The sequence below is a fragment of the Chiloscyllium plagiosum genome, unplaced genomic scaffold (genome assembly GCF_037043375.1).
Source record: "Chiloscyllium plagiosum isolate Xiang-an unplaced genomic scaffold, Cpla_swu_hap1 HiC_scaffold_24, whole genome shotgun sequence".
Taxonomy (NCBI): domain Eukaryota; kingdom Metazoa; phylum Chordata; class Chondrichthyes; order Orectolobiformes; family Hemiscylliidae; genus Chiloscyllium; species Chiloscyllium plagiosum.
Genome location: NW_028270162.1, coordinates 497,207 through 513,966, shown reverse-complemented (window position 1 = coordinate 513,966; position 16,760 = coordinate 497,207). Strand labels below are relative to the sequence as shown.

The following is a 16,760-nucleotide window of genomic DNA, read 5'->3' as shown; positions in this document are numbered from 1 at the left end:
CCCAGCGACACTGTAACCTCGCACACTGCGCCCAGTGAAGCTGTAACCTCACACACTGCACCCAGCGACACTGTAACCTCACACACTGCACCCAGCGACACTGTAACCACACACACTGTGCCCAGTGACACTGTAACGTCACACACTGCACCCGGTGACACTGTAACCTCAAACACTGCGCCCGGTGACACTGTAACCTCACACACTGCGCCCAGTGAAGCTGTAACCTCACACACTGCACCCAGCAACAGTGTAACCTCACACACTGCACCCAGCGACAGTGTAACCTCACACACTGCGCCCGGTGACACTGTAACCTCAAACACTGCGCCCGGTGACACTGTAACCTCACACACTGCGCCCAGGAACGCTGAAACCACACACAATGCGCCCAGCGACGCTGTAACCTCACACATTGCACCCAGCGACGCTGTAACTTCACTCACTGCGCCCAGCGACACTGTAACGTCACACACTGCGCCCAGCGACACTGTAACGTCACACACTGCGCCCAGTGAAGCTGTAAGTTCACACACTGCGTCCAGCGACGCAGTAACCACACACACTGCGCCCAGCGACAGTGTAACCTCACACACTGCGCCCAGCGACGCTGTAACCTCACACACTGCGCGCAGCGATGCTGTAACTTCATTCACTGTGCCCTGCGACAGTGTAACCTCGCACACTGCGCCCAGCGACACTGTAACCTCGCACACTGTGCCCAGTGAAGCTGTAACCTCACACACTGCACCCAGCGACACTGTAACCTCACACACTGCACCCAGCGACACTGTAACCACACACACTGTGCCCAGTGACACTGTAACTTCACTCACTGCACCCAGCAACGCTGTAACCTCACACACTGCACCCAGCGACACTGTAACCTCACACACTGCGCCCAGCAACACTGTAACCTCACACACTGCACCCAGTGAAGCTGTAAGTTCACTCACTGCGCCCAGTGATGCTGTAACCCCACACATTGCGCCCAGCGACAGTGTAACCTCACACACTGCGCCCAGTGACAGTGTAACCTCACACACTGTGCCCAGTGACAGTGTAACCTCACACACTGTGCCCAGTAACAGTGTAACCTCACACACTGTGCGCAGTGACAGTGTAACCTCACACACTGCGCCCAGTGACAGTGTAACCTCACACACTGCGCCCAGTAACAGTGTAACCTCACACACTGCGCCCAGCGACGCTGTAACCTCGCACACTGCGCCCATCGACACTGTAACCTCACACACTGCAACCAGCGACGCTGTAACCTCACACACTGCACCCAGCGACACTGTAACCACACACTCTGTGCCCAGTGACACTGTAACCTCACACACTGCGCCCAGTGAAGCTGTAACCTCGCACACTGTGCCCAGTGACACTGTAACCTCACACACTGCGCTCAGTGACAAAGTAACCTCACACACTGCGCCCAGCGACGCTGTAACCTCACACACTGTGCCCAGTGAGAGTGTAACCTCACACACTGCGCCCAGTGACAGTGTAACCTCACACACTGTGCCCAGTAACAGGGTAACCTCACACACTGCGCCCAGCGACGCTGCAACCTCACACACTGCGCCCAGGAACGCTGTAACCTCGCACACTGCGCCCAGTGACACTGTAACTTCACTCACGGCGCCCAGCGACACTGTAACCTCACACACTGCACCCTGTGAAGCTGTAACCTCACACACTGCGACCAGCGACACTGTAACCTCACACATTGCACCCAGCGACACTGTAACCACACACACTGTGCCCAGTGACACTGTAACCTCACACACTGCACGCAGCGACACTGTAACCACACACACTGTGCCCAGTGACACTGTAACCTCACACACTGCGCCCAGTGACACGGTAACCTCACACACTGCACCCAGCGACACTGTAACCACACACACTGTGCAAAGCGACGCTGTAACCTCACACACTGTGCCTAGTAACAGTGTAACCTCACACACTGCGCCCAGCGACGCTGTAACCTCACACACTGTGCGCAGTGACAGTGTAACCTCACACACTGCGCCCAGTGACAGTGTAACCTCACACACTGTGCACAGCGACGCTGTCACCTCACACACTGCCCCCAGCGACGCTGTAACCTCACACACTGCCTCCAGCGACGCTGTAACCTTGCACACTGCGCCCAGCGACGCTGTAACTTCACTCACGGCGCCCATCGACACTATAACCTCACACACTGCAAACAGCGATGCTGTAATGTCATACACTGTGCCCAGTGAAGCTGTAACCTCACACACTGCACCCAGCGACACTGTAACCTCACACACTGCACCCAGCGACACTGTAACCACACAGACTGTGCCCAGTGACACTGTAACCTCACACACTGCGCCCAGTGAAGCTGTAACCTCACACACTGCACCCAGCGACAGTGAAACCTCACACACTGCACCCAGCGACAGTGTAACCTCACACACTGCGCCCAGCGACACTGTAACCACACACACTGTGCCCAGTGACGCTGTAACCTCACACACGGCGCCCAGCAATGCTGTAACTTCATTCACTGCGCCCAGCGACAGTATAACCTCGCACACCGCGCCCCATGGCAGTGTAACCTCACACACTGTGCCCCGTGACACTGTAACTTCACTCACTGCACCCAGCAACGCTGTAACCTCACACACTGCATCCAGTGAAGCTGTAAGTTCACTCACTGCGCCCAGTGATGCTGTAACCTCATACATTGTGCCCAGCGACAGTGTAACCTCACACACTGCGCCCAGTGACAGTGTAACCTCACACACTGTGCCCAATAACAGTGTAACCTCACACACTGCGCCCAGCGACGCTGTAACCTCACACACTGTGCGCAGTGACAGTGTAACCTCACACACTGTGCCCAGTGATACTGTAACCACACACACTGCGCCCGGTGACACTGTAACCTCACACACTGCGCCTAGTGAAGCTGTAACCTCGCACACTGTGCCCAGCGACACTGTAACCACACACACTGTGCCCAGTGACACTGTAACCTCACACACTGCGCCCAGTGACACTGTAACCTCACACACTGCGCCCAGTGAAGCTGTAACCTCGCACACTGTGCCCAGTGACACTGTAACTTCACTCACGGCGCCCAGCGACACTGTAACCTCACACACTGCACCCAGTGAAGCTGTAACCTCACATACTGTGCCCAGTGACACTGTAACCTCACACACTGCGCCCAGTGAAGCTGTAACCTCGCACACTGTGCCCAGTGACACTGTAACTTCACTCACGGCGCCCAGCGACACTGTAACCTCACACACTGCACCCAGCGACACTGTAACCACACACACTGTGCCCAGTGACACTGTAACCTCACACACTGCACGCAGCGACACTGTAACCACACACTGTGCCCAGTGACACTGTAACCTCACACACTGCACCCAGCGACACTGTAACCACACACACTGTGAAAAGCGACGCTGTAACCTCACACACTGTGCCTAGTAACAGTGTAACCTCACACACTGCGCCCAGCGACGCTGTAACCTCACACACTGTGCCCAGTGACAGTGTAACCTCACACACTGTGCCCAGTGATACTGTAACCACACACACTGCGCCCGGTGACACTGTAACCTCACACACTGCGCCCAGTGACGCTGTAACCTCGCACACTGTGCCCAGCAACACTGTAACCACACACACTGTGCCCAGTGACACTGTAACCTCACACAGTGCGCCCAGTGACAGTGTAACCTCTTACACTTCGCCCAGCGATGCTGTAAACTACCACTGTGCCCAGCGATGCTGTAAACTCCCACTGCACCCAGCGACGCTGTAATCTCACACACTGTGCCCAGTGACACCGTAACCTCACACACTGCGCCCAACGACAGTATAACCTCACTCACTGCACCTAGTGACAGTGTAATCTCACACCCTGCACCAAGCGACGCTGTACCCTCGCACACTTTACCCAGTGACACTGTAACCTCACACACTGCACCCAGTGACACCGTAACCTCACAAACTGCAACCAGCGACGCTGTAACCTCACACACTGCAACCAGTGACACTGTAACTTCATTCACTGCGCCCAGCGACAGTGTAACCTCACACACTGCAGCCCGTGGCAGTGTAACCTCACACACTGTGCCCCGTGGCAGTGTAACCTCACACACTGTGCCCAGCGACACTGTAACTTCACTCACTGCGCCCAGCGACACTGTAACCTCACACACTGCACCCAGCGACACTGTAACATCACACACTGCGCACAGCGACGCTGTAACCTTTCACACTGCGCCCAGTGAAGCTGTAAGTTCACTCACTGCGCCCAGCGACGCTGTAACGTCACACACTGTGCCCAGTGACAGTGTAACCTCACACACTGCACCCAGTGACAGTGTAACCTCACACACTGCGCCCAGCGACGCTGTAACCTCACACACTGCGCACAGTCAAGCTGTAACCTCACACACTGCACCCAGTGACACTGTAACTTCATTCACTGCGCCCAGCGACAGTGTAACCTCGCACACTGCAGCCAGTGGCAGTGTAACCTCACACACTGTGCCCCGTGGCAGTTTAACCTCACACACTGTGCCCAGCGACACTGTAACTTCACTCACTGCGCCCAGCGACACTGTAACCTCACACACTGCACCCAGCGACACTGTAACATCACACACTGCGCCCAGCGACGCTGTAACCTTTCACACTGCGCCCAGTGAAGCTGTAAGTTCACTCACTGCGCACAGTGAAGCTGTAACCTCACACACTGCGCCCAGCGACGCTGTAACGTCAAACACTGTGCCTAGTCACAGGGTAACCTCACACACTGCAACCAGTGACACTGTAACTTCATTCACTGCGCCCAGCGACAGTGTAACCTCGCACACTGCAGCCAGTGGCAGTGTAACCTAACACACTGTGCCCCGTGGCAGTGTAACCTCACACACTGTGCCCAGCGACACTGTAACTTCACACACTGCGCCCAGCGACACTGTAACCTCACACACTGCGCCCAGCGACGCTGTAACATCACACACTGTGCCCAGTGACAATGTAACCTCACACACTGCACCCAGTGACAGTGTAACCTCGCACACTGCGCCCAGCGACGCTGTAACTTCACTCACAGCGCCCATCGACACTGTAACCTCACACACTGCAACCAGCGACGCTGTAATGTCACACACTGTGCCCAGTGAAGCTGTAACCTCACACACTGCACCCAGCGACACTGTAACCTCACACACTGCACCCAGCGACACTGTAACCACACACACTGTGCCCAGTGACACTGTAACCTCACACACTGCGCCCGGTGACACTGCAACCTCACACACTGCGCCCGGTGACAGTGCAACCTCACACACTGCGCCCTGTGAGGCTGTAACCTCACACACTGCGCACAGCGACAGTGTAACCTCACACACTGCGCCCAGCGACATTGTAACCACACACACTGTGCCCAGTGACGCTGTAACCTCAAACACTGCGAACAGTGAAGCTGTAACCTCACACACTGCACCCAGCGACACTGTAACCACACACACTGTGCCCAGTGACACTGTAACCTCACACACTGCGCCCAGCGACACTGTAACCTCACACACTGCACCCAGCGACACTGTAACCACACACACTGTGCCCAGTGACACTGTAACCTCACACACTGCGCCCGGTGACACTGTAACCTCAAACACTGCGCCCGGTGACACTGTAACCTCACACACTGCGCCCAGTGAAGCTGTAACCTCACACACTGCACCCAGCGACACTGTAACCACACACACTGTGCCCAGTGACACTGTAACCTCACACACTGCGCCCGGTGACACTGTAACCTCAAACACTGCGCCCGGTGACACTGTAACCTCACACACTGCGCCCAGTGAAGCTGTAACCTCACACACTGCGCCCGGTGACACTGTAACCTCACACACTGCGCCCGGTGACACTGTAACCTCACACACTGCGCCCAGTGAAGCTGTAACCTCACACACTGCACCCAGCGACAGTGTAACCTCACACACTGCACCCAGCGACACTGTAACCTCACACACTGTGCCCAGTGACGCTGGAACCTCACACACTGCACCCAGCAACGCTGTAACCTCACACACGGCGCCCAGCAATGATGTAACTTCATTCACTGCGCCCAGCGACAGTGTAACCTCGCACACCGCGCCCCGTGGCAGTGTAACCTCACACACTGTGCCCCGTGACACTGTAACTTCACTCACTGCACCCAGCAACGCTGTAACCTCACACACTGCACCCAGCGACACTGTAACCTCACACACTGCGCCCAGCAACGCTGTAACCTCACACACTGCACCCAGTGAAGCTGTAAGTTCACTCACTGCGCCCAGTGATGCTGTAACCTCACACATTGCGCCCAGCGACAGTGTAACCTCACACACTGCGCCCAGTGACAGTGTAACCTCACACACTGCGCCCAGCGACGCTGTAACCTCACACACTGTGCCCAGTGACAGTGTAACCTCACACACTGTGCCCAGTAACAGTGTAACCTCACACAGTGTGCGGAGTGACAGGGTAACCTCACACACTGCGCCCAGTGACACTGTAACCTCACACACTGTGCCCAGCGACACTGTAACCTCACACACTGCGCCCAGTAACAGTGTAACCTCACACACTGTGCGCAGTGACAGTGTAACCTCACACACTGCGCCCGGTGACACTGTAACCTCACACATTGCGCCCAGCGACACTGTAACCTCACACACTGCGCCCAGCGACGCTGTAACATCACACACTGTGCCCAGTGACAATGTAACCTCACACACTGCACCCAGTGACAGTGTAACCTCGCACACTGCGCCCAGCGACGCTGTAACTTCACTCACAGCGCCCATCGACACTGTAACCTCACACACTGCAACCAGCGACGCTGTAATGTCACACACTGTGCCCAGTGAAGCTGTAACCTCACACACTGCACCCAGCGACACTGTAACCTCACACACTGCACCCAGCGAAACTGTAACCTCACACACTGTGCCCAGTGACACTGTAACCTCACACACTGCACCCAGCGACACTGTAACCTCACACACTGCACCCAGCGAAACTGTAACCACACACACTGTGCCCGGTGACACTGCAACCTCACACACTGCGCCCGGTGACACTGCAACCTCACACACTGCGCCCAGCAACGCTGTAACCTCACACACTGCACCCAGTGAAGCTGTAAGTTCACTCACTGCGCCCAGTGATGCTGTAACCTCACACATTGCGCCCAGCGACAGTGTAACCTCACACACTGCGCCCAGTGACAGTGTAACCTCACTCACTGTGCCCAGTAACAGTGTAACCTCACACACTGCGCCCAGCGACGCTGTAACCTCACACACTGCGCCCGGTGACGCTGTAACCTCACACACTGCGACCAGTGAAGCTGTAACCTCGCACACTGTGCCCAGCGACACTGTAACCTCGCACACTGTGCCCAGCGACACTGTAACCTCACACACTGCGCCCAGTGACGCTGTAACCTCACACACTGCGACCAGTGAAGCTGTAACCTCGCACACTGTGCCCAGCGACACTGTAACCTCACACACTGCGACCAGTGACGCTGTAACCTCACACACTGCGCCCAGCGACACTGTAATCTCACACACTGTGCCCAGTGACAGGGTAACCTCACACACTGCACCCAGCGACAGTGTAACCTCACTCACTGCACCTAGTGACAGTGTAACCTCACTCACTGTGCCCAGTAACAGTGTAACCTCACACACTGCGCCCAGCGACGCTGTAACCTCACACACTGCGCCCGGTGACGCTGTAACCTCACACACTGCGACCAGTGAAGCTGTAACCTCGCACACTGTGCCCAGCGACACTGTAACCTCGCACACTGTGCCCAGCGACACTGTAACCTCACACACTGCGCCCAGTGACGCTGTAACCTCACACACTGCGACCAGTGAAGCTGTAACCTCGCACACTGTGCCCAGCGACACTGTAACCTCACACACTGCGACCAGTGACGCTGTAACCTCACACACTGCGCCCAGCGACACTGTAACTTCACTCACTGCGCCCAGTGACAGGGTAACCTCACACACTGCACCCAGCGACAGTGTAACCTCACTCACTGCACCTAGTGACAGTGTAATCTCACACCCTGCACCAAGCGATGCTGTAACTTCATTCACTGCGCCCAGCAACAGTGTAACCTCGCACACTGCAGCCAGTGGCAGTGTAACCTCACACACTGTGCCCAGCGACACTGTAACTTCACTCACTGCGCCCAGCGACACTGTAACATCACACACTGCACCCAGCGACGCTGTAACCTTTCACACTGCGCCCAGTGAAGCTGTAAGTTCACTCACTGCACGCAGTGAAGCTGTAACATCACACACTGCGCCCAGCGACGCTGTAACCTCACACACTGTGCCGTGACACTGTAACCTCACACACTGCGCCCAGTGAAGCTGTAAGTTCACACACTGCACCCAGCAACACTGTAACCTCACACACTGCGCTCAGTGACGCTTTAACCTCACACACTGCGCCCAGACACAGTGTAACCCCACACACTGCGCCCAGTGACAGTGTAACCTCACACACTGCGCCCAGTGACACTGTAACCTCACAAACTGCGCCCAGTGACATTGTACCTCTCACATGGCGTCCAACGACGCTGTAACCTCTCACACTGTGCACAGTGAAGCTGTAAGTTCACACAATGCGTCCAGCGACGCTGTAACCTCACACACTGCGTCCAGCGACGCTGTAACCTCACACACTGCGTCCAGCGACGCTGTAACCTCACACACTGCGTCCAGCGACGCTGTAACTTCACACACTGCACCCAGCGACGCTGTAACTTCACACACTGCACCCAGCGACGCTGTAACTTCACACACTGTGCCCAACGATGCTGTAACTTCACACACTGCACCCAGCGACGCTGTAACCTCACACACTGCACCCAGCAACAAGAGGTGAGGCCATACTGGATTTGGTTCTGGGTAACGAACCAGGCCAGGTGTTAGAATTAGAGGTAGGTGAGCACTTTGGGGATAGTGACCATAATTCGGTGATTTTTACTCTCGTGATGGAGAGGGATAAGTGTGTACTACAGGGCAAGAGTTATAGCTGGGGTCAGGGAAATTATGGTGCGGTGAGGCATGACTTAGGATGTGTGGCTTGGAAAAGTAGACTCCAAGGCAAGAGTGTAAATGATATGTGGAGCTTGTTCAAGGAGCAACTATTGAGTGTCCTTGATAATTATGTACCTGTCAGGCAGGGAGGAAAGGGTCGTGCGAGGGAGCCGTGGTTTAATAAGGAATTGGAATCCCTTGTTAAATGGAAGAGGGCGGCCTATCTCAAGATGAGACGTGAAGGTTCAATTGGGGCGATTGAGAGTTATAGGGTAGCCAGGAAGGACCTGAAGAGAGAGTTAAGAGCAGCAAGGAGGGGACATGAAAGGTCCTTAGTAGATAGGATTAAGGAAAACCCTAAGGCTTTCTATAGGTATGTTAGGAATAAAAGAATGACTAGGGTAGGAATAGGTCCAGTCAAGGATAGTAGTTGGAAGTTGCGTGTGGAGGCGGAAGAGATTGGGGAGACACTGAATGAATACTTTTCTTCAGTATTTACTCAGGAACAGGGCATTGTCGTCGATGTGAATACTGAGTCACAAATAAGTAGAATGGATGGCTTTGAGGTATGTAGAGAAGAGGTGTTGGAAATCCTGGAAAAGGTGAAAATAGATAAGTCCCCTGGGCCTGATGGCATTTATCCTAGGATTCTCTGGGAAGCAAGGGAGGAGATTGCAGAGCCATTGGCCTTGATTTTTATGTCCTCTTTGTCTACAGGAGTAGTGCCAGTAGACTGGAGGATAGCAAATGTGGTTCCCTTGTTCAAGAAGGGGAGTAGGGATAACCCTAGTAACTATAGGCCGGTGAGTCTCACTTCTGTTGTGGGCAAAGTCTTAGAGAGAATTGTAAGGGATAGGATTTATGCACATCTGGATAGGAATAATGTGATCAAGGATAGTCAGCATGGTTTTGTGAAGGGCAGATCGTGCCTCACAAACCTTATTGAATTCTTTGAAAAGGTGACGAAGGAGGTTGATGAGGGGAAAGCGGTAGATGTGGTATATATGGATTTTAGTAAGGCGTTTGATAAGGTTCCCCATGGTAGGCTACTGCAGAAAATACGGAGATATGGCATTGAGGGTGAGTTGGAGGTTTGGATTAGGAATTGGCTGGATGGAAGAAGACAGAGGGTAGTAGTTGATGGCAAAGTTTCTTCATGGAGTGCCGTCACTAGCGGTGTTCCGCAAGGATCTGTTTTGGGACCATTGCTGTTTGTCATTTTTATAAATGACCTGGAAGAGGGGTTAGAAGGTTGGGTGAGCAAGTTTGCGGATGAGACGAAAGTCGGAGGAGTTGTTGACAGTGAGGAAGGATGTGGCAGGTTACAGCAGGATATAGAGAAGCTGCAGAGCTGGGCAGAAAGGTGGCAAATGGAATTCAATGTAGCTAAGTGTGAGGTGATTCACTTTGGGAAGAATAACAAAAAGATGGGGTACTGGGCTAATGGTCGGATACTTGGTAGTGTGGATGAGCAGAGGGATCTTGGTGTCCATGTACACAGATCTCTGAAAGTTGCCACCCAGGTAAATAGTGCGGTGAGGAAGGCATATGGCGTACTGGCTTTTATTGGTAGAGGAATTGAGTTCCGGAGTCCTGAGGTCATGATGCAGTTGTATAAGACTCTGGTGCGGCCGCATCTGGAATATTGTGTGCAGTTTTGGTCGCCATACTATAGGAAGGATGTGGAGGCACTGGAACGGGTGCAGAGGAGGTTTACCAGGATGTTGCCTGGTATGGAAGGAAGATCGTATGAGGAAAGACTGAGACACTTGGGGCTGTTTTCATTAGAGAAAAGAAGGTTTAGGGGTGACTTGATTGAGGTGTACAAGATGATTAGGGGGTTAGATAGGGTTGACAGTGTGAACCTTTTCCCGCGTATGGAGTCGGGTATTACAAGGGGGCATAGCTTTAAATTAAGGAGGGGTAGATATAGGACTGAAGTTAGGGGTAGGTTCTTCACTCAGCGAGTCGTAAGTTCATGGAATGCCCTGCCAGTAGCAGTGGTGGACTCTCCCTCTTTATGGGCATTTAAGCGGGCATTGGATAGGTATATGGAGGATAGTGGGTTAGTATAGGTTAGGTGGGCTTGGATCGGTGCAACATCGAGGGCCAAAGGGCCTGTACTGCGCTGTATTCTTCTATGTTCTATGTTCTATGTAACCTCACACACTGCGCCCAGCGACACTGTAACCTCACACACTGTGCCCAGCAACAGTGTAACCTCACTCACTGCACCCAGCGACAGTGTAATCTCACACAATGTGCCCAGTGACAGTGTAACCTCAAACACTGTGCCCAGTGGCAGTGTAACCTCACACACCGTGCCCAGCAACAGTGTAAGCTCATACACTGCGCCCAGCGATGCTGTAACCTCACACACTGTGCCCAGGAACGCTGTAACTTTACTCACTGCGCACAGCGACACTGTAACCTCACACACTGCATCCAGTGATGCTGTAACCTCACACACTGCGCCCAGCGACGCTATAACCTCATACACTGCGCCGGGCGACACTGTAACCTCACACACAGCACCCAGTCAAGCTGTAAGTTCACACACTGCGCCCAGCGATGCTGTAACTTCACTCACTGTGCACAGCGATGCTGTAACCTCGCACACTGCGCCCAGTGAAGCTGTAACCTCGCACACTGTGCCCAGTGACACTGTAACCTTACACACTGCGCCAAGTGACGCTGTAATCTCACTCACTGCGCACACCGACACTGTAACCTCACACACTGCGCCCAATGACAGGGTAACCTCAAACACTGCTCCCAGTGGCAGTGTAACTTCACACACCATGCCCAGCGAGTGTAAGCTCACACACTACGCCCAGCGACACTGTAACCTCACACACTGCACGCAGTGACAGTGTAACCTCACACACTGCACCCAGCAATGCTGTAACCTCACACACTGTGCCCAATGACACTGTAACCACACACACTGCATCCAACGATGCTGTAATCTCTCAAACTGTAGCCAGTGAAGCTCAAATCTCGCACACTGTGCCCAGTGACAATGTAACCTCACACAATGCACCCAGTGAAGCGTTAAGTTCACACTCTGCGCCCAGTGACGCTGTAACCTCGCACACTGCACCCAGCGACAGTGTAACATCACACACGGCGCCCAGTGACAGTGTAACCTCACACTCTGCGCCCAGTGACGCTGTAACCTCGCACACTGCACCCAGCGACAGTGTAACATCACACACTGCGCCCAGTGACAGTGTAACCTCACACACTGCACCCAGCGACAGTGTAACCTCACACACGGCGCCCAGTGACAGTGTAACCTCACACACTGCGCCCAGCGACACTGTAATCTCACACACTGCTCCCAGCGACAGTGTAACCTCACACACGGCGCCCAGTGACAGTGTAACCTCACACACTGCGCCCAGCGACACTGTAACCTCACACACTGCTCCCAGCGACAGTGTAACCTCACACACGGCGCCCAGCGAAGCTGTAACCTCACACACTGCGCCCAGTGACAGTGGAACCTCACACACTGTACCCAGCGATGCTGTAACCTCACACACTGCACCCAGCGATGCTGTAACCTCACACACTGCACCCAGCGATGCTGTAACCTCACACACTGCGCCCAGTGACAGTGGAACCTCACACACTGCACCCAGCGATGCTGTAACCTCACACACTGCACCCAGCGACGCTGTAACCTCACACACTGCGCCCAGTGACAGTGTAACCTCACACACTCCGTCCAGCGACAGTGTAACCTCACACACTGCACCTAGCGACGCTGTAACCTCACACACTATGCCCAGCGACGCTGTAACCTCACACACTGCACCAGCGACACTGTAACTTCACACACTGTGCTCAGCGACACTGTAACCTCACACACTGCACCAGCGACACTGTAACTTCACACACTGTGCCGTGACACTGTAACCTCACACACTGCACCCAGCGACACTGTAACTTCACACACTGTGCTCAGCGACACTGTAACCTCACACACTGCACCCAGCGACACTGTAACTTCACACACTGTGCCCAGTGACACTGTAACTTCACACACTGTGCCGTGACACTGTAACCTCACACACTGCGCCCAGCGACGCTGTAACCTCACACACTGCGCCCAGCGACGCTGTAACCTCACACACTGCGCCCAGCGACGCTGTAACCTCACACACTGCGCACAGCGACACTGTAACCTCACACACTGCGCACAGCGACACTGTAACCTCACACACTGCGCCCAGTGACAGTGTAACCTCACACACTCCGTCCAGCGACAGTGTAACCTCACACACTGCACCTAGCGACGCTGTAACCTCACACACTGCGCCCAGCGACACTGTAACCTCACACACTGCACCCAGCGACGCTGTAACCTCACACACTGCGCCCAGCGATGCTGTAACCTCACACACTGCGCCCAGCGACGCTGTAAGCTCACACAGTGCCCAGCGACAGTGTAACCTCACACACTGCGTCCAGCGACGCTGTAACCTCACACACTGCGCCCAGTGACAGTGTAACCTCACACACTGTGCCCAGTGACAGTGTAACCTCACACACTGCACCCAGTGACAGTGTAACCTCACACACTGCACCCAGTGACAGTGTAACGTCTCACACTGTGCCCAGTGAAGCTGTAAAATCACACACGGCGCCCAGCGATGCTGTAACTTCACTCACTGTGCCCAGCGACACTGTAACCTCACACACTGCGCCCAGCGACGCTGTAACCTCACACACTGCGCCAAGCGACGCTGTAACCTCACACACTGCGCCAAGCGACACTGTAACCTCACACACTGCGCACAGCGACACTGTAACCTCACACACTGCGCCCAGTGACACTGTAACCTCACACAATGCGCCCAGCGACACTGTAACCTCACACACTGTGCCCAGCGACACTGTAACCTCACACACTGCGCCAAGCGACACTGTAACCTCACACACTGCGCACAGCGACACTGTAACCTCACACACTGCGCCCAGTGACACTGTAACCTCACACACTGCGCACAGCGACACTGTAACCTCACACACTGCGCACAGCGACACTGTAACCTCACACACTGCGCCCAGCGACACTGTAACCTCACACACTGTGCCCAGTGACACTGTAACCTCACACACTGCACCCAGTAAGGCTCTAAGTTCACACACTGCGCCCAGCGATGATGTAACCTCACACACTGCGTCCAGTGACGCTGTAACCTCACACACTGCGCCCAGCGACGCTGTAACCTCACACACTGCACCCAGCGACACTGTAACCTCACACACTGCGCCCAGTGACGCTGTAACCTCACACACTGCGCCCAGCGACACTGTAACCACACACACTGTGTCCAGCGACACTGTAACCTCACACACTGCGCCCAGTGACGCTGTAACCTCACACACTGCGCCAGCGACGCTGTAATCTCACACACTGCGCCCAGCGACGCTGTAATCTCACACACTGCGCCCAGCGACGCTGTAATCTCACACACTGTGCCCAGCGACAGTGCAACCTCTCACACGGCGCCCAGAGACACTGTAACGTCTCACACTGTGCCCAGTGAAGCTGTAAAATCACACACGGCCCCCAGCGATGCTGTAACTTCACTCACTGCGCCCAGTGACACTGTAACCACACACACTGTGCCCAGCGACGCTGTAACCTCACACACTGCGCCCAGTGACAGTGTAACCTCACGCACTGCGCCCAACGATGCTGTAACCTCACACACTGTGCCCAGTGACAGTGTAACCTCACGCACTGCACCCAGCGATGCTGTAACCTCACACACTGTGTCCAGTGACAGTGTAACCTCACGCACTGCACCCAGTGAAGCTGTAACCTCACACACTGCGCCCAGCGACGCTGTAACTTCACTCACTGGGCCCAGCGACACTGTAACCACACACTCTGCGCCCAGCGACGCTGTAACCTCAGACACTGCGCCCAGCGACGCTGTAACCTCACAGTGCACCTAGCGACACTGTAACCTCACACACTGCACCAGCGACACTGTAACTTCACACACTGTGCCGTGACACTGTAACCTCACACACTGCGCCCAGCGACGCTGAAACCTCCAGTGCTCAGCGACACTGTAACCTCACACACTGCACCCAGCGACACTGTAACTTCACACACTGTGCCCAGTGACACTGTAACTTCACACACTGTGCCGTGACACTGTAACCTCACACACTGCGCCCAGCGATGCTGTAATCTCACACACTGCGCCCAGCGACGCTGAAATCTCACACACAGCGCCCAGTGAAACTGTAACCTCACACACTGCGCCCAGCGACAGTGTAACCTCACACACTGTGCCCAGCGACACTGTAACCTCACACACTGCACCCAGCGACACTGTAACTTCACACACTGTGCCCAGTGACACTGTAACTTCACACACTGTGCCGTGACACTGTAACCTCACACACTGCGCCCAGTGAAGCTGTAAGTTCACACACTGCGCCCAGCGACAGTGTAACCCCACACACTGCGCCCAGTGACAGTGTAACCTCACACACTGCGCCCAGTGACAGTGTAACCTCACAAACTGCACCCAGTGACATTGTACCTCTCACATGGCGTCCAACGACGCTGTAACCTCTCACACTGCGCCCAGTGAAGCTGTAAGTTCACACACTGTGCCCAGCAACGATGTAATCTCACACACTGCGCCCAGTGAAGCTGTAACCTCTCACACTGCGTCCAGCGACGCTGTAACCTCACACACTGCACCCAGCGACAGTGTAATCTCACACACTGCGCCCAGCGACGCTGTAACCTCACACACTGTGCCCAATGACAGTGTAACCTCACACACTGCTCACAGCGACACTGTAACCTCACACACTGCTCACAGCGACACTGTAACCTCACACACTGTGCCCAGTGAAGCTGTAACCTCACACACTGCGCCCAGCGACGCTGTAACCTCACACACTGCGCCAGCGACGCTGTAATCTCACACACTGCGCCCAGCGACGCTGTAATCTCACACACTGCGCCCAGCGACGCTGTAATCTCACACACTGTGCCCAGCGACAGTGCAACCTCTCACACGGCGCCCAGAGACACTGTAACGTCTCACACTGTGCCCAGTGAAGCTGTAAAATCACACACGGCCCCCAGCGATGCTGTAACTTCACTCACTGCGCCCAGCGACACTGTAACCACACACACTGTGCCCAGCGACGCTGTAACCTCACACACTGCGCACAGTGACAGTGTAACCTCACGCACTGCGCCCAACGATGCTGTAACCTCACACACTGTGCCCAGTGACAGTGTAACCTCACGCACTGCACCCAGCGATGCTGTAACCTCACACACTGTGTCCAGTGACAGTGTAACCTCACGCACTGCACCCAGTGAAGCTGTAACCTCACACACTGCGCCCAGCGACGCTGTAACTTCACTCACTGGGCCCAGCGACACTGTAACCACACACTCTGCGCCCAGCGACGCTGTAACCTCAGACACTGCGCCCAGCGACGCTGTAACCTCACAGTGCACCTAGCGACACTGTAACCTCACACACTGCACCAGCGACACTGTAACTTCACACACTGTGCCGTGACACTGTAACCTCACACACTGCGCCCAGTGAAGCTGTAAGTTCACAC

General features: G+C 54.9%; 1 protein-coding gene across 9 annotated transcripts in view; it reads right to left on the bottom strand.

The window, feature by feature from the left end:
* ncor2 (nuclear receptor corepressor 2) overlaps positions 1–16,760 on the bottom strand; it is a 418,107-nt gene that overhangs the window by 235,810 nt on the left and 165,537 nt on the right. The gene's annotated exons all lie outside the window — the stretch shown is intronic.